The following is an 18,992-nucleotide window of genomic DNA, read 5'->3' as shown; positions in this document are numbered from 1 at the left end:
AGTGATGATGGTGCAGGTGAGAAAGAGGAAAAATAAGTGTTTGATAATATTAAAAAATAATTAAAGTCAAACAATCTTCCTAACCCAGGAAAGTGGATGGAGCATCAGACTTTTTATATCTCAATTCTGCTTTAGACACGTACTAGCTTTGTGATTCAGGGAAAGCCAGCTCACCTTTGTGATCCTCACTTTTCCAGCTGTAAAATGGGGATAATTATATTTAACTCAAAATTTTTGTGCAGATCAAATGAAATTATACAAACACATGTGTGTGTGTCACTCTGTAATCCTTAAAAAAAACCAATATATATTTGTTATTTCCTCCTTCACCACCACCACCATCACCTTAATGGTCATTATCAAACTAAGTCTTCCATCAGACCCTGATGACAACATGTCAGGGATATTGCTGAGGGCATTCATGTTTAGGGATACATTGAACTAGATAACCTAAAAGATCCATTCCAACACCGAATTCTTTACAGAACTTTACACTAAGAACTTCAACAGTAAGTCCCGGTTCATAATAAGTCAATAATGGACATTTGCTAGATTGAATTTAATTAACAGATTTGGAAAGGTAAATAGAGAAAATCCATTGTTTGGTTATTGTGTCAATTTGTTTGGTGGTCCTACTTTGTAAAATGCTAAGGTTTTGCATCTATGTTTGATGTTTAGTTTATGTTAAACATTGTTGTGTTTATAATATTTTTTCTTTATTTAAAAAAATTCCACATGTAAATTGAATGCTGGAACATATCTTTACTCTATGCCATATGTATTTTTTCCTCCCACCCCCATCGTTTTTTTTTTTTTTGAGGCAATCAGTGTTAATTGACTTGACCAGGGTTAGAGAGCTAGTATGTGTCTGAGGCCAAATTTGAACTCAAGTCCTCCTGACTTCAGGGCTGGTGCTCTCCATTCCATGGCATTTTAACTTTCTATTGTGTATTATCTTCCTCTGTTATATGGTAAGAAAAACCTTAGTTTAAAAATCCAGGGTCCCCCACTGCATCCAGGTCCATCTCCAGTCATCTTGACCTATGTCTTGCCACTGGACTCCATTGATACAAGAGGAGAGAGTGAGGTTGATTACTCTGCACAGTTCTACCTCACTTAAATCCAATTCAAGACATCACCCTCCTGATGTCATTGGTCCTCTGTAAGAATGAAGGATGAACAACAACAAGCTCCTTGAAGGTTAGGATTGTCTTTTCTTTTTGTATTTTGTATTTGTGCCCAATGCTTAGCACAGTGCCTAGTACATAGTAGTTAACAAACGTTTATTGAGTATTATTGACTGGCATAAATGGGTTTTTTAATTGTTGCCCAAATTTCAGCCTCCTGAAGCAGTTAAATCTTGAGAAAATTTTAAATTCCTTTAAGGAAAAACTAGCTTAGCCTACATGTCAGGTATTACTATCACCACTATAATGTCCCTTCACAGAAATTTATTTTAATGCATCATAATGGTATTGAGCTGTCCTTGGATATTTGAAGTCTATACCAGAAAAAAATGTAAGTTCTGGAAAGTACTACAAAGTTGAAAAAGATTCCAATATGGGGCCAGGGGCAGAATAAATCTGTCAACCTCACTAAGTATGGAAGGACTCATCATCAGAAATTTGAATACCTATTAATAAATGCTTTGACCATGGCAAGATGCCTTAGGTATGTGAATTTTTAATGTAATTTTTACAATGCTTTTCAAAAAGTTTTTTATGATGTCAGAGGCTTCTTTTAGAATTTTATCAATCTGAGTTCTTGTTTAGTATAAATATAATACAGAAATAATAGTTGATGGCTGAAAGTTAATATGAAGAGAGAGAAAATATTGAGCTTCTTATAAATAGATAGTTTCTGGTTATCTTTAAAAGGAAAAAAAGAATTAAAATGAAAAGCCCATTTTGATGGAAATGTCTGATTTTAGTGCAATTTCTATCCCTTGAGATGTTGAAGCTTAAAGTACAAAAGCTAACAATAGCAGACTACATTTGTGTATGCCTCTAATCACTGATGGTTACATCAAAGACAATTCAAGGTTGCTCACTTTAGTGGGAATACATTTCTTTCCTGTTCAAAGAGCAGAACATGGGGATGACAACATACTGGGAAAGAGGTGAATGCCTGCCTTCATGAGGAGAGTTCCCAAACCCTAGATGAACTTAGTATTTCAAGTGAGTTTTCTCCAAAGCACAGAAGGCGTAATGGGGAAAAAAAGGAAGTGGCTAAACTTGTAATTGTATAGAAGGCAGATAAGTCTTAGGCACAAAGGAAAGACACAACCAAGGTTTTCTTTTAGAAACATTTAATAGAATCAATATTTCAGCACCTTCTAGGATTATTTATTCTTATACTTGGTGAATACATTGTACAAAGCCTTCAGGATAGATGTAAGATCCAAGTTGAGGACATCTGGTTGAACCTTTGAATCATTGATGCTTCTGTCTAGCATCCTCTGACTTAACACCTCACTCCTACCTGCAAGAAAAATAATTTTTAAAAAAGTTATAGACCTATTCAAACCTTTATGGAGTTAAAAAGAAATTAAGGAGATGAACACAATATTCTTCCAAAAGTCCTTTAAATAAAATCAGCTGTGCTCCATCTGCAGATTGGGCCATTTCCTACTCCAAGTTGAGTTTCTTCTTCCCCAATATGATAAGACTTTTTTATCACACTGAATTTATTGTCAGCATGATCTAAGAACTTGCAGTCTTTCCTATTGCAGTCTTTCCATCATCATTTCTGTGGTTATGGTCAGCTCTTTGACATGGGCTCAATAAAAAGTCCTTTCCACTTTCTCATGACCATAGCTTGCACTTAAGATGTTCTTGGTAAACTGTGTAGGGACCCACAAGTGAATTACCAAGGTGATAATCAATATATGCTTATTAAATGCCAATTATGTGATAAGGAAGTGGAAGATTACCACATAGTTCTTTCCACAAATTTAATCCATGTTCCATTTGATGTGTATGTTGTGGACAGCCTCCATGACTGTCTTCAGTTTTTGATTTTTATTTATTTCCCTTTCTGAATACTTTCCTTTCCTAAAGTCCCCTCCTGCACCTCATCTTATGGTCTACCCACCTTTCTATAAGCTTCTGTGGGACCTGCTCATTATATAGCAACTCCTCATTCTCCTTGATTACATTTCTCCTTACATCAACTTCCGATACTTACACTGATTTATAATCTCTTGCTATAATAGTCTCATTGTAATAGCTAGCATTTTTATAAAAATGGAAAATAGTAGTGTGAGATGAGGCATCCTTGCTTTATGCCTATTTATACTGATTTATACTGAGACTTTATAGTCCTTTCCCATTAAAAATATTACTAGCTCTTAGTTTTACATATATGCTTTTGTTCATTCTAAAGGATGGCCCTTCTATGGAAATTCACTTTTTTTTAAACATGAATGAATGCTACAGTTTATTATAAACTTTTAAAAATATTTACTATTTGTATTTACTATATGTATTTTTAAAGTCCAAGATGTTTTAAACATCATTAGTATGCTACCTTTTTTTGAATACCTTGTAAATCTCTTTTTCAATATGCTCATAATTATATCACCTAATTGGTGACTGAACTAGAAGAACTACACTTGTTTAATTGATCAATAAACATTTATTAAGGGTCAGAATCTCAGCTAGGCAAGTGAAGGCTAGCAATCATTTAAAGAACAATTAATCTTTATGCTACAAAAATTATTCTCAAGAATAGATAGAAGGAATATTATTTAGTACTGTTTACAAAACTAATATGATTATTCTATCAAAACAAGGGAAAGAAAAATCATATACAACATAATTATATATAATGTTCATTAATAAATGTTGACACAAAAGTTTTAATGTTATTCTTTCAAAAATCACAGAAATCTTTTCAGAAAGCAGTTAATATTAATCTTATTTGATTCACATCAGAGATCTAAGGATCATTAAATTTTAGGAAACAACTAGCATAATTGATCATATAATCAAAGGGCATTGTTTTTTTTATATTTCAAGAGAAAATGTGTGATTTTTTTGAGGCATGGAGAAAGACAACTAGAATCACATCTTGTAACCTAGTGGGGATTCAAAAGAACACCAATCAAAAGTTCTCTCTGTCTCTCTGTCTCTGTCTCTGTCTCTGTCTGTCAATCTGTGTCTCTGTCTCTGTCTGTCTCTCTGTCTTTCAAAACAGGTGTAGTGTTCAGTTCTTCTGGGTCAACAGTCAAATAGAGCAGTCTCCTTGATGACTCATATAAGGCTTGAAGCTGGCATCTGAGTTCCTATATAGTTCACTGGAATCAGAAAGAGAATGTTTGTAAATGCTGTGGAAAGTGGGATATCAAAGTAAGCTGATACATTGACATATAATCCTTTCTCTTATGCACTCTTTCAACCTATATTGCTCCCTCTCTCTTCTTTTAGACCATATGGGTTGGACAAGCTCTGTGGCCCCTTTTTGATACTAGTGGAGAATTTTGGGGAAAATTATTGTAGTTATACCTAATTTCCTTAATTAAAAAAGTAAAACTTTATCATAATTAGCAAAAATTTATTTTCTTTCCCTTTCCATTTACTCATTGAAAAAGAAAAAAAACTTTTATATTAAATATGAATAGTCAATTAAAAGAAATTCTCACATTAACTATATCCAAAACTCTGTGTCTCATTCTGTACCTTAAATCGATCCCCCAACTCTTAGGAGGTAGACAACATGCTTCATCATCCATCCTCATGATGAATGCTCATTGCATTGATTAGAGTTCTTAATTCTTTCTAAGTTGTTTGTCTTTATAAAATGTGTTCTCCTGGTTCTCCTCACTTCACCTTACATCAGTTCAACAAATCTTCTTTACCACTGGGCTAACTACTAAAGTAAGTACCTATCATTGTGGCTACAGTTAGATATCCTCTTTTAGAGGAGATAAACAGAGGGTATGACAGGGGTGGAAGTTCCAGGAACAAAGAACTGGTGAGTTGGTCTGTTTGTTTTTCCCTTTAAGTATTATGTATGTCATGATGAGTTTCTTTCAGTTTTCCTCTTCTTGTCATTGTTAGACTTGCCTCATTTGAGAATGAGTAGGTATTTTCTTTCTTAACTAAAGATGTTGAAGGGAAAGTCATTCCCTAACCTACTAGTCATTCTGGGATTTTTCTCAAGATTTCCTACCTTTGACCCCTCTATTAGCAGATATGTTTTGTCCATGGCTATTTATCTTTCCTGTGGATGGAGCCATTAGGAATTATTACATAGAAAAGGCAAGGGGTGATTTCCAGGGAGGTCAGTTAAGATAAGAAAAGTAGGCACTAATGAGTTGGGCTGGTGTCTTCTTGTCCTGAAGTATGTATGAAGTATCTTTTCCCTGGCCCTCACAGACCTAATTGTAAAAAAAATAGTAAGAAGTTTGTAATTTAGCTCTGATAAGATGCCTTCCCCAGCTTACTCACACACTCAAGCAAGAGCAATTATAAAAACCAAATTGTGAAATGCATAGTTTGCTTTGGGCACCTTTCTCTTCCTTTCACTTCCCCAGCTCAATACCTGGGGTATCTAAACTGGGCACCCAGTCTCTCTGAATTTACTTTTACTGGGTTGTTTACCTTATGGCTCTCCTAATATTCAAGGTTTGTTTCTACTTTTATCTCTGCCACTGACTTTTAGTAGTGCCCTTCTTGAGACTGTACTCTTCATTCTGAGGGGGCTAGGTTGGTGTTTGTTCTTTCTCAAAAAGGACCAATGATATCAGGAGGGTGATGGCTTGACTTGCAAGTGAATTGGATTTAAGTGGAATAGTGAAGAGAGGGCTGATATCAGAGTTGACTGATCTTGAATCCTACCACAGACACTTTCTAAGATTTGTGACCTCAGACAAATCACTCAACCTTTCTCAGACTCAGTTTTCTTCATCTGTAAAATAGACATCAAAACAGACACCTATCTCACAGGATTGTTGTAATGATTAGAATGAAATGAGATTAAAAAATGTAAAATGCCTCATAAACCCAAAGTACTATGTAAATGTCATTTATTGTTATTACTTTCTACGATATGGTAATAAATCTTCTACATCATTTACCCCCAGTCTTGGTATTACCCTGGGAATATAAAACATAAGAAGATTTATTTTGTGGAGAATGAGCCCTACCCAGCATTTCCAAGTATAAGTATGATGGTGATGGTGGGTGTGAAAGACTAAGACCTGCCATGATTAGCCAATGAAGAATATATTTTGGCAAAGCAAGGCCTTTTGGCACATCCCAAATTCATTCATTCAAAATAAATTATTTGAATGTTTATCACGCACCAAATACTTTGTAGTAGGCAAAAGTAGCTGTTGTATCTATGAAAAGTCATGAATGAATATTCCAGAATTCTCAAATTATTTTGTTCACCTTGATTTATACATATATATTTATACACCATATATATGTAAATACATCTTACACCACTATTCTTAAAAGGGGTAAAAACATCAAAGATTGGGTAGTACAACTGTACAAAGAATAGAAACACTGAACAAGATGTATTGTGTTCAGTAAGACCCATGATCTTGATTAGTTTAATTAGAAGAATAAGACACTCTGATGTTAGTAAGATAGCCAGAAAATCAGACCATCTTGGTTTTAAAGAAGATTGAATGATGATCAAAATTCAGCTACTACTTTGTGAGGTGACAATATGTAGCATTATAGTTCTATGCAAATTGTTTTACTTCCTAGAATCATCAAACTGTTAGAACTGGGAGGAGACTTTGAAATTATCCAGCACAACATCCTCATTTTATAGAAATGAGGAAACTGAGGCACTGAGAAGTGAAGGGGCTTACCAAATGTTACACAGTGAATTGATGGTAGAATTTTAACTTATTTAGTTTTTTTCTTTCTCCCACTTTCTTATATTACAATTTAACCCTTAAAGTCTGTTGTTACCTCTCTCTCTCTCTATTTGTTCACTTGTTGATATGAAGCTAAAGATACATAATACATGTCCTCAACTCTGGAAATCTTTATTATATCTGATTCAGTGTGGGGTATTTTCTAATTATAATTATGAAAATGTGCGTCAAGTCCTCATCCGGCAAATTCTCTACCAGTACACCATGCTGGAGGTAGTTAGGTGGCATAGTAGATAGAGTGCTGGGCCTTCAGTCAGGAAGATTCATCTTCCTGAATTCAAATCTGACCTCAGACACTTACTAGTTGTGTGATCCTGGATAAGTTTCTTAATCCTCTTTTCCTGTAATATGAGCTGAAGAAGGAAATAGCAAACCATTCCAGAATCTTGGCCAAGAAAACCTTAGATGGGGTCATGAAGACTAAGACAAGATTGAAGTGACTGAAAAACAATACTACCAAGCTGGAAACATAAGTTAAATGACAAAAAATTGAGACACCAACCCCCCCCCCCCCAAAAAAAAAATATCGAGGAATAGAATTACTTCTAGCCTCCAACCTCATTTGCATATACTAAGGGATATCATCTTCTCTGTGAATGGGGAAAGGAGAAAGCAACATTGTCTGTGACAGCAGGAAGGATTATAGTTTGGCCAGAATTCTTCTCCGAGCTTTCCCTCTAGGTAGCCATCTGTTTCCAGTTCTGTCTTTTCCAGATCTCTTGCTACCATCTTGGATCTGCCCTTGGTGCTGTTGCTCTAAGCAAATTCTTTGATTTGATGACGTTCTGTCTGCTGTTGTTGCTGCTTTTCTTTTGACCTGATACTACCCTTTGCTAAAGCTATCATATCCTGCTATAGATGCTCCTTCCTTAAAAGGCCATTATTATCCTTTTGTGATACCATCCTAAGCAAATATGTTTGTTATTCAAACCTGAAGTGTGCTTGGCTAATAACCCCAAAGGGACTGACTGTCTAATGGAGAGCTTACAATCTAGGGATGTTTGGCAAAAATAAGACAAGAGTAGCTTAAGGACATTATTTAGGAAGAACTTTCTTTGCTTCTTTTTTTTTTAATGAACTTGGTTCCTCTTGCTGGGAATCTCATACTGGAGATAAGAAAATCAGTTACTAAGATTGGAGAGAACAAAGCAGGTCATTTTATAAAGGAATAAAAAAGTCAAGAAGATTGTTTTTTTTTTTTACCTAGGGCTATGTTGCTTATCCATGGGCAGAGTGACTGCTTTTCTAAAAGATCTATAAAAATCCTTGTGGTATTGAAAGGATGTTTGTAAAGAGATAAACCTATAGCCAAAGACTTCAGCTGAAGTCAGAATCTGAAAGCACAGAGAAGCTCCTCAGTTCTGGGCCCCTTGTGACATGCCTTATAGAGAGGAGATTATGTGTCAAGCAAAGGAGTATCTTGCATATCAATGTTCAGTAAAGTGTATATGCCTAACAAAGCAAAGGTTCAAGCACATGTACTTGGACTCCAAATGCCACATCCTTTCCTAGGAACCATACTGCCTCTCTGGCAGAGTTTGTAGATAGAGGGGAGACTCATAGTGAGAAGGCCCAGCAAAAGCAACACTGTAACATCACCAGAAAATAATAATGACCCTGAAGAATTGGAGCCATGAGTTGTCTCCCTCCCCACACCATATGTGGGCTCTGAACACATATTATTACATATGTTTTTCTCTCTCTCTGTATGCATATATACAAAAGTGTATATATGTATGTATACATTCAACATGCAAACAAATATGTACAAACAATCTATATACAAGATACATGGGACAAAACAGGGAAGGCACTAGTATTAAGGGAGATCAGGAAAGCCTGTTTATAGAAGGAGAGATTCTGGCTAGAACTTGAAGAAAGTCAGGGAAGCCAAGGGATAGAGCTGAAAAAGGTAAGTAGAAAATAATTCTGGGCATGGGAAACATCTGGGGAAGATTGAAAATGCCCATAAATTGGACATGGAGTATCTTGTGAAAGGAATGCCAAATATGGCAGTATTCCTGGATCATCAAGTATGTGGAGATGATAAAAGTATAAGCAAACTATAAAGAAGGTTATAGAAGAAGGTTAAAGGTTATGAAGATTTTTGAAACCAAAGGATTTTATATTTATTCTTGGAGGTGATAGGAAGTCAACTCACATCCTATTGAAATATTCTAGGAATGAAGTGATACTTCCTGCTAAGTGATAGTTGTCCCCCAGGAGAGGACTCTACTGGGGAAAATGCTATAAAAATTGAAACAATATTACTTGACAACTGATTAGGTATAAGGAGGAATGATAGAATGAGGAGTCAAGGATGACAACTAGTTGTAAACCTGGAGAATTGAAAGGATGGTGGTATCATTAATAGTAATAAGTAATTGAGTCAATATGGAGGTTACCAGAGAAGTTGTGGTTGGATAAGTAGATTTGAGAATCATCACCATCAAGATGATCACTGAATTCATGGAAGTTGATGAGATTTACAAATAAAATAGTATAGTAGAGGGGGAGAATAGAAGAGAGCCCAGGACAGAGTTTTGGGGGACATCAATAATAGGTGCAACTAAGAAGAGGATTCAGCAAAGGAGAATGAGAAGTAAAAAATGTTCAGACAGGTAAGAAGAGAACCATGAGAGAGTAGTATCATGGACACCTAGAGAGAAGAGAGTATTGAAATGATGAGGGTGATTGTGCATGTGAAAAACTTTGGAAAGGTCAAGAAGGGTGAAGATTAAGAAAAGGACATAAGATTAGACAATTAAGAGATTATTGTTACTTTGGAGAGAGTTTCAGTTGAATTGCAGAATTAGAAGTCAGAATGCAAAGAGTAAAGAAGACAGTAAGAATTGGAAGCATCTACTATAGATGACCTTTTCAAGGAGTATAGGCATAGAAAGAAGGAGAGATATGGCATGATAGCTGGAAGAAATGGATGGATTTTTTTGAGAATAGAGGACAAATAGGCATGTTTGTGGGCAGCAGGGAAGCATTTAATAGAGGTGGAGAGTTTAAAGATAAGTGACAGAGTGGGGATGATAGAGGTAGCAATCTGATAAAGGACACAGGATTGAAAGCTGTTCCTTATACATGGGTAAAGTAATGAACAAGCAGCTTTCCAGAGGATGGCTGCTGTGAACAGCTTTCAAGGTTCTGATTACATAATATAGTGAACACTCTATTCAGTAACAAATCATAGCAAAACATTCACAGAAAATCAAGGTACAGCATTCACAATGTTACAACTTATCACAGAAAATCAAAATACAATATTCACAATGACATAATAACTCAACAACTTATCACTAAAATGGCCACATAGTTTTCATCAGTGATCACATAGTTTTGAACAAAGTACAATCATTTAGTCAATCAATCACTGAATAACTCAATCATTCAATCATAAAGTAAAAAAGGTCAAAGTTCTCCAACCATGGGGAACACTAAGTTACAAATCAGTCACTACCCAGTCATCAGTCACTACTCAGTACCCTCTTAAGGGGGTAGTGGAAAATGTACAGGACATTCATCCCTGTCACAAGTAAATCACAATTTCATCACTTCTCAGTACCCAGAGAGAGGTCTTTCCATCTTTAATTGGGGCAGGCTTTCATCTTCCTGCACTCCTCTTCCATGGCCCCACTCAAATCTAACCAACTGCCACCTGAGTTCAAAGGCAGACAGCTCCCAGGTCCTTGTCCAGCTTTTTGTGTAGTTCCTGCTCCACATTGGAGCTCACAGTATCCATTTCACCTCAAGTCCTTCACAGCTTCTGTTCCTGGGAAGAGAAAACTTAACAGAGCCACAGACGACAAAGTACCAACACCACAGTAACACTTCCTGTGGCAGCTCCAGTTAGCCCTTGAAAATCCTCAGCAGCTCCTCAGCAGCTCCAGCTGGCCCTCAGAAGTCTTCAGCAGAAGTTTCAGCTGGTTCCTAGAATCAAAATCACTTCATCTGGGTTCCCAAAATAAAAACAATTCTCTCCAACCTGGGCCTCTCTTTTTGAGCTTACAGAACCTGGCTCCAAGAAGATCTGAAATTTCAGCTAGGGCTTCTCCTTATATACCTTTTAGCTCCTCCCTGTTCTGCCCCATGCATCAGCAACAGGGGTTGGTACCTTTTATTTCTTGACAGAGATGCGATCTAATCAATTTCAAACTAGGTGCTAAGTACCTGTTGGCTTTGCCAATAAAAAGGGATCAAATTACATTACGATTACAACATGTAGAGGGGTTTTTCTTAGCAAGGATGAAACCAGGGTGGAGGAGGAGATAGTGGCAAAAGTCATGAGTGATGTGACATGAGGAGAGGAGATGAGGGAGCTCTTGGCTGAAGGCCTCAATTTTTTCAGTGAAATATGAGACAAAGTTCTCAAATGAGAGAATTTGGAAGGGGGAGCTATGGGAGGATTGAGGAGCGAAGATATAGTTTTTCTTTGACCTGGAGGGTCTGGATCTTGACTCATTCTATCTAAGACTTATACAGCACTTAAAGGTTTGCAAAACACTTTGTAATAATAAGATTAAAATAATAATCTTTTAAGTTAGGTGCTACTATTATACTCCCATTTTACAGATAAGGAAACTGATGGCTCGGACCAGTACCCACCCTTTGTCACAATTCTGGTATTCTACCTCCATCTTCTTGACTCAACAGAAGTGTTGGCCTCAGCTTCATCTCTTCCTACTTCTCCTATGTGGGGTACACAATTGTGCAAACTGCAAAGAAAATCACAAAGGCAAAGATGCAAGGCAACACCACTTTATTAAAGGGTCCATTACCCCCTCTAATGAAATGGATCTCAGATGTTTCTCACTATCTGACATGCCCCTGGTCCGCAGGACATTTTTTTTTTACAGGATTTGATATTCAAATATGCAGAAGAGGCAAGGTAAAATACATAATTTAATGGGCTGAAAGACCTTGCTCTTGAGGGCCAAAAATTGTGATGGGTAAGGCAAAAGTCATCTCTGGTGATGAAGTGGTCATAAGATGGTTACCTCTTCATGTTGGGCAAGAGAGGGTAGTCCAGAGGTACGAATATAAGTTGGATGACTTTCTGAGGATTTGAGGCATCCCACCTTGAGGCATCCCACCCATGTGGGGTTTGAACATGGAATTTGAGTAAGTAGGATGGAGATATCTTTGTCAGTATTCTTTTTGTTGCACAAGTGAGTTTTATAACTGTTAAACACAGAGTGAACATTACATTAAAATTTAAGGCCTGCTATATAAATGTCTTTTATAAAAACCTATCTTATCTAATTATCCCCATATGACTTATATAAACTATCAAACTGATTAATACTGATTGGAATAGATTAGGGGTCCGAATGAATCACATGTCACACCCCGCACATTTTCCATCCTAGAGTTGGCCGTGGTATCGGCTATGACTTTTATAATGTAAGGTCCGATCTTATGTCAGAGATCATTTTGGTTTTGGTTCTTGTAGAGGACTCCTGACATCATCTACCTTGGCACTGTAGTTCTCAATTTCCCTAGGCAGTCCCTTGCTGGGAGCTGGCTATGTCTTTTGCTGAGGCCCTGAAAGGCCTTTCTGGATATAAGAGTCTAACCTTCTTCAGGACTCTTAGAGTACTCTGTGGGTATGCATGGACTGCCTAGGTGTGGAGCCCTATGGTCTCTTTGCCTTGTGGCCTATTGAGAACTGACTTTGTCCCTTTCTGTAACTCAGGAAATTCAGGGTTGAGATCCTATTGGCTTTAGGACATGTTTACAGGGGAGGTGAGGTGGTATCCTTAGTGTGGCTTCAGGCTTCTGGCCATCTTCTAGAATAATCCTAGACTGAATGGAGAGACTTAATGGCACTTTCCTTTGATTTTATTGATCACTGGTACCCTTTAATTCTTTACTGGGACATTGTTCAGAGGAGAATGGATCAGCTAATACCTTTCCTGTCATCTGCTTAACTGGAAATACCGAATGCTTTCTCAAATAGCACACTACCACAGTGTATATATAACAGCTCTTTAGAAATGGGAATATAGGTAAACTAGATATTAGAGCATATTATCAATATGTTTTGTGTTGCATTTATCAGAATTTTCTTTCAACTATCTGACATTATTAATCTTGCAGAATTTATTCATTCTTTTGAGCAGTATTCTTGAAGCATGTTTTTTTTTCTTTCTATCATTCTTTTATTGATAAGCAGCAGCCCAGCACAGAGGGCAGAGATTGAATCTTGGAGTGAAAATGGTCTGAATTTAAATTCTGTCTTAGAAACATACTAACTTTGTGGCCACAATCAAGTTACTAAATTTCTCACTTAACTTATAATACTCTTAAGTTTCAGGTAAGTTGTCATTATGGATGGAGTGTCCATTCCAGTATGCTCCCTACACTGACAAAATTATGTTAAGAAAAAACCAAAAATTCAGTTTCATAAAATAAATCCATTTGGGCTGGATTAGAAGCTTCCAGGTACCAAAATCTTAATGGAACACTCAAGTATGTTTGAAGAGTAAAAGCTATGCTCTAACTGGGTTTAAAATTAACATTAATTTCCCAGAAAGGAGTTCCCCAGACAGTAAAAATGTCATTGGATGGTTTAATGTCATAGGAGGAGTACTAGATTTATAATCAAAGGATCTGTCAGGATGGTGACACTCGCTACCTCTGTGATCTTAGGAAGATCACTTATTCCTCTTGCCTCAGTTTCCTTATCTGTAGTATGTTGTTGATGTTCAATCATTTAGTCATGTTTGACAGTTGGTGACCCCATGGAGCATACTGTCCAAGGGATTTTCTTGGCAAAGTTACTGGAGTGGTTTTCCCTTTCCTTTTCCAGTAGATTAAAGCAAACAGAAGTTAAGTGACTTGCCTAGAGTCACATAACTAGTAAGTGTCTGAGTTCGGTTATAAGCTCAAGTCTTCCTGACTCTAGGTGCACTGCTCTAACAACTGAACAACTAGCTGCCTCCATCTATAGTACATAGTAGGCATTTAATGAATGCTACTTGACTGATAAACTGTATAATATGGGTATGGAAAGGTTTGATTGGGTGAACCCTTCACTACTTTCAGTTCTAGGTCAATGATCCTTCTATAGTTTGTCCTTTGCTCTCAAAGAGGATCATGATATCAGGAAGATAATGCCATGACTACTTTACACAGCCCTCCCAATTTACTTGCAAGTCAATAATCATATGAATTCAAATAATTATTTTTTCAAACATGTGACATAGAGATATAGGTACCATCTATACAGGGATTTTACTGATATGTTCCAGAAGAGTCAAAGCAACTCCCAGAAATATTACAATCGCTTCCATTTCATAGCTTGGACCTTGAGAGAACTTCCTTTCTTCAAATAGGAATACATAAATAACATTGATTTGTAACACATTGACCTGAATTATCCTATTTAATCTTTACAATAATTCTGTGAGGTGTGTGGAACAGATGCCATTATGCCCTTTTGGTGGATGAGAAAGCTGAGGCTCAGAGAGAAGTGAATTGTTCCAAGTAACACAGATATTAAGCAGAAGATCATTAGGTCATAAATTTAGGGCTGGAAAAGACTTTGGAATCCAAACAGTTCTAGAGTTCTTAATCAGGTATTAACATACCCCAAAGTGTAACATGGATAGATATCAGTGAGTCTATGAACTTGGATGGAACAACAGCAACAATTATTTTCTCTAATATCTAACTGAAATTTAGAATTTTCTTTATTAAAAAAATTAATTTCCTCAAGTGGCTAGGTGAATAGAGCACCATCCCTGAAGTCAGGAGGACCTGAGTTCAAGTCTGGCATCAGATACTTGACACGCTTACTAGTCATGTGACTTTGGGCAAGTCACTTAACCCCAATTGCCCTCCAAAAAGCAAAAAACAAAACAAACAACAATAACAACAAAAACAAACAAAACAATAATTTCCTGAAGAGTCCATAGGCTTCACTAAGACTGTCATAGGGTTCAATGACACAAAAATGGTTAAAGAACTCTTTTAGACAGTATTCTAAGAACCCCATTATTCTGTGTGGGGTGACTCTTGGACTCCATGCTTATTTTTTGATTCCAACACAGCTCTTACTTTCTGTTACCCTGAGTTCAATGTTTCAAAATACCAAGCCAGTGATAAAGTGATTTGAAATATGATTGTATTTCAAAGTGCCACAAGAATGGTCTAGGCCCTAATTATATAATGAGAGTAAATAGGAGTAGCATTTTTTTTTGTAAATGAAGAAGCGTGGAAGGACAAGAAAGATGGATGAGTTTTTAATTGGTTGGCAAGAGAGAGAATAAGAGGGACAAGCAGTCAACACATGCCATTTATACTCTGCCAACTCCTCTGGAGTTTATACCAAACAGCAACTAGAGTGTGGGATGACAGGTTGATTCATCAGCTAGAGTAACTTTAGGCTATGCTAGGTAAAAACAATGTCCACTTGGGTTCCTGGGCCGCTTGTCGAGGATTCATTCACCTTTTCTTAGAGGCTTAGCGAAAAACAGCATTTTGTAACAAAAAAAATTACATCTTTTTTTTTTTTTCCTTTTGCTGATATCCGAGGGCTCCCACTATATCTTCTTTCTCCTTTGCTGAACATATTATTCTAACTAAAATGAGATAGGCTTGCTGCTGGTGATTACTCCTGGGTTTCTCAGACCTTCAGTAGTATGTTGCCAATAAAGATGTGATTAGTGTAGAAAAAGAAGAACAGCATACTGGGCTTAGCCAATATTTCCTTTGGGAAGGGATAGGAGGAAATAAATACTTATATAGATGCTACTGTGTTCCAGACCTTGTGTTAAGACCATTTTTACAAATATCATAGCATTTTTCTCACTGAAGAGTTGAAACTGAGGCAGACAAAGGTTAAATGACTTGCCCGGGTCACACAGCTTATAAATGTCGGGGCCAGATTTGAATTTAGCTCTTTCTGAATCCAGGCTCAGTTGTGTATCCATTGTACCTGCACCTGTTTTTGTCTTATCAACCAAAATATATAATGGAATGTTGTTTCTATGGGAACCATATCTTACACCTGCCATTGTTCCTTGGGGAAGGGAATAATAGAAAGCAATGTATATTGTAGAATTCTATTTGCCTGGTGTTAGTAACTCTGTAATAGCCACTAGATCAGATCTGCCCAATTTGCAACTGGTGGATCACTCCCTCTGGCCACTTGCAGAACAAGGATTTCAGGGAAAACATCCTTTGTATGCAGAGGAAATCATTTGGCATCCTGAAAGCAGCCTGAGGTCTGTAAGTGGCCCATGGACCACAGGTTGTGCAGACCTGCACCAGAGCATAGGATTATAAATTTTGAGCTAGAAGGGAGATTAGAGCACATCTGGTCGACCCACTCCCACATCATTTTCTAGGAAAGAAACTAAGTCCCCCAGGAGTTTATGTTCTTTATCCAAAGTCACTTAATTATCAGAGATGGGATTAGTGCTTATTGTCCTTCACTCTCTATGTCTTCCCCTCTTTCTGTCCCCTTTATATCTCCCTCTTCCTTTTTCTTTATGCCAACCATCTCCCTGTCCCATCTTTCTCATACCATTCCATAGATTGGCTCCAGGGCAAATAAATCAGAAAAGAGCCCCACAGTAAGTGACAGGGCTTTGTTTACAGCATAATGAAAGAGAAATCTGTCTCCAGCAAATGCCAACTCCATTTCTTAGTGAGTACCAGCGATTCCATGGACAAAGCATCTTCCTGCTGAGAGAAAGCTCCATAGTGCAACTAGAAAATGTTTGTAGCTCCTTGCCTCCCACATGCTTTCTGCACTCCTGTCCCCAAACAAACCACCCTCCAAATAGCGTGTTTGCATAAGAGCCAGAGGGAGCTTAAATGATGGTGTGTGCCTTTACAGTCACTGTAGATTTTGAATGAAATAAGTTGTGCTGGATCATAAGGAAGGTTAGTGGTGCTCGGACTTAAGCAACATTGAGAACAAGATTGTTCTCTGAGAAGAACACAGCTTTCTGGTAGCTCAAGCGTTTTAATATATTAAGCAAAGGCATTTTTTTTTCCTCAAGTTTGTCAAGTTTTGGTAGCATTTTATTTTTTCCTAATTACATGCTGAAACAATTTTTAGCATTCATTTTTACACGATTTTTAACTAAAACATTTTTTTCCTTCCTTCTTCCCCTCCCCTCTTCATAAAATGGTAGGCAATTTGATATATTATTCATGTACTATCATGTAAAACACATTTCTCTAATAGTCATAGTTGTGAAAGAAGAGATTAAAAGTAAAGAAAAAAAAACATGAAAGAAAAAAGTGAAAAAGTGTGATTTAATCTGCATTCAGAGTCCATCAGTTCTTTATCTGGATGTGACTAGCATTTTCCTTTATGAGTTGTTTGTAGTTATCTCAGATCATGGTATTGTTGAGAGAACTGAGTCATTCATAGTTGACCATGATACAATGTTGCTAATACTGTGTATAGTGTTTTCCTGTTTCTGTTCATTTCACTTTGTATCAGTTTGTACAAGTCTTTCCAGTTTTTCAGAAATGTGCTTGCTCATCATTTCTTATTGCACAGTAGTATTCCATTACATTTACATACCAAAGCGTGTTCAGTCATTCCCCAATTGATAGGCATCCTCTCAATTTCTAATATTTTGCCACTAAACAAAAGGGTTGCTATATTTTTTCACATGTAGATGTGCTTTTCCCCTTTATTATGATCTCTTTGGGATACAGATCTAGTTGTGGTATTTCTGGATCAAAGGATATGCACAGTTTGTTTACCCTTTGGGCATAGTTCAAAGTTGCACTTCAAAATGGTCGGATCAGTTCACAACTCCACCAACAGTGCATCAGTGTCTCAATATTCCCACATCCTTTTCAACACTTATCATTTCCCTTTTTTTGTCAAATTAGTCAATATGATAGGTATGAGGTGGAACCTCAAAGCTGTTTTGAATTTGCATTTTTCTGATAAAAATAATGACAATTCATATGCTTATAGATGGCTTTGATTTCTTCATGTGAAAATTGCCTGTTCATATCCTTTGACCATTTATCAATTGGGGAACAGCTTATATTCTTATAAATTTGAATCAGTTCTCTATATATTTGAGAAATGAGGCCTTTATCAGAGACACTTGCTGTAAAGATTGTTTCCCAGAATTCTATTTTCCCTCTAATCTTGGTTGCCTTGGTTTTGTTTGTACAAGAGCTTTTTGATATAATCAAAATCAACATTATCATTTTACATCTATCTATTACATCTCTTGTTCAGTCATAACCTGCAAGTTACCTTACTTCACCTTTAAGAATTTGTATGGGGAGGCTAAGTGGTACAGTGAATAGAGCACTGGCCCTGGAATCAGAAGGACCTGAGTTCAAATCAGGCCTCAGTCACAATGCAAAAAACTAGCCATGTGACCTTGGGCAAGTCACTTAACCCCAATTGTCCTCCAAAAAGCAAAAAAAAAAAAAGAATTTGGATGCTATACCACTTGGTGCATGTTTAGTATTGATATTACTTCATTTTCTGTGGTACCTTTTTGCAAAATATAGTTTATCTCTTTTCATTAGGTCTATATTTGCTCTTGTTTTTTTTTTTTTAAGATCAGGATTGCTAATCCTTTTTTAAAAAAATTTCAGCTGAAGCTTAATAAATTCTTCTCCAGTCCCTTACCTTTACTCTCTGTGTGTTTCTTGTAAGCAACATATTGTGGGATACTGGGTTTTGATCCACTCCGCTATCTACTTCCATTTTAGGGGAGAATTCATCTCATTTACATTGTTATGATTACTTAATATATATTTCCCTTCATCCTTTTTTTCTTCCTGTTCCTCCTGTCTCTCCTTTCACCTTTTCCCTCCTCAGTAGTATTTTGCTTTTGTCTACTGCCTCCTTCAATTTGCCCTTCCTATTGTTATCCTCCTTCCCCTTTTACTTACCTTCATTCACTCCTACTTTCCTGTCAGGGAAGATGGATTTCTATTTTCAACTCATCATGTTCTTATTCCCTCTCTGAACCGATATTGAGGAGAACAAGGGTCAGAGATCTCCATAACCGCCTTCTCATCTTCTCCGCGCCGTAACAGGCCTTTCCTACCTTTTCTTGGGAAATCGTCTTCTCCGCGCCGTAAC

The sequence above is a fragment of the Petaurus breviceps genome, unplaced genomic scaffold (genome assembly GCF_028583685.1).
Source record: "Petaurus breviceps papuanus isolate PSGF00001 unplaced genomic scaffold, PetGlider_PUasm1.0 90750, whole genome shotgun sequence".
NCBI classification, from domain to species: domain Eukaryota; kingdom Metazoa; phylum Chordata; class Mammalia; order Diprotodontia; family Petauridae; genus Petaurus; species Petaurus breviceps.
The sequence above is the reverse complement of the archived record's forward strand: the minus strand, read 5'-3'. Positions refer to the sequence as shown.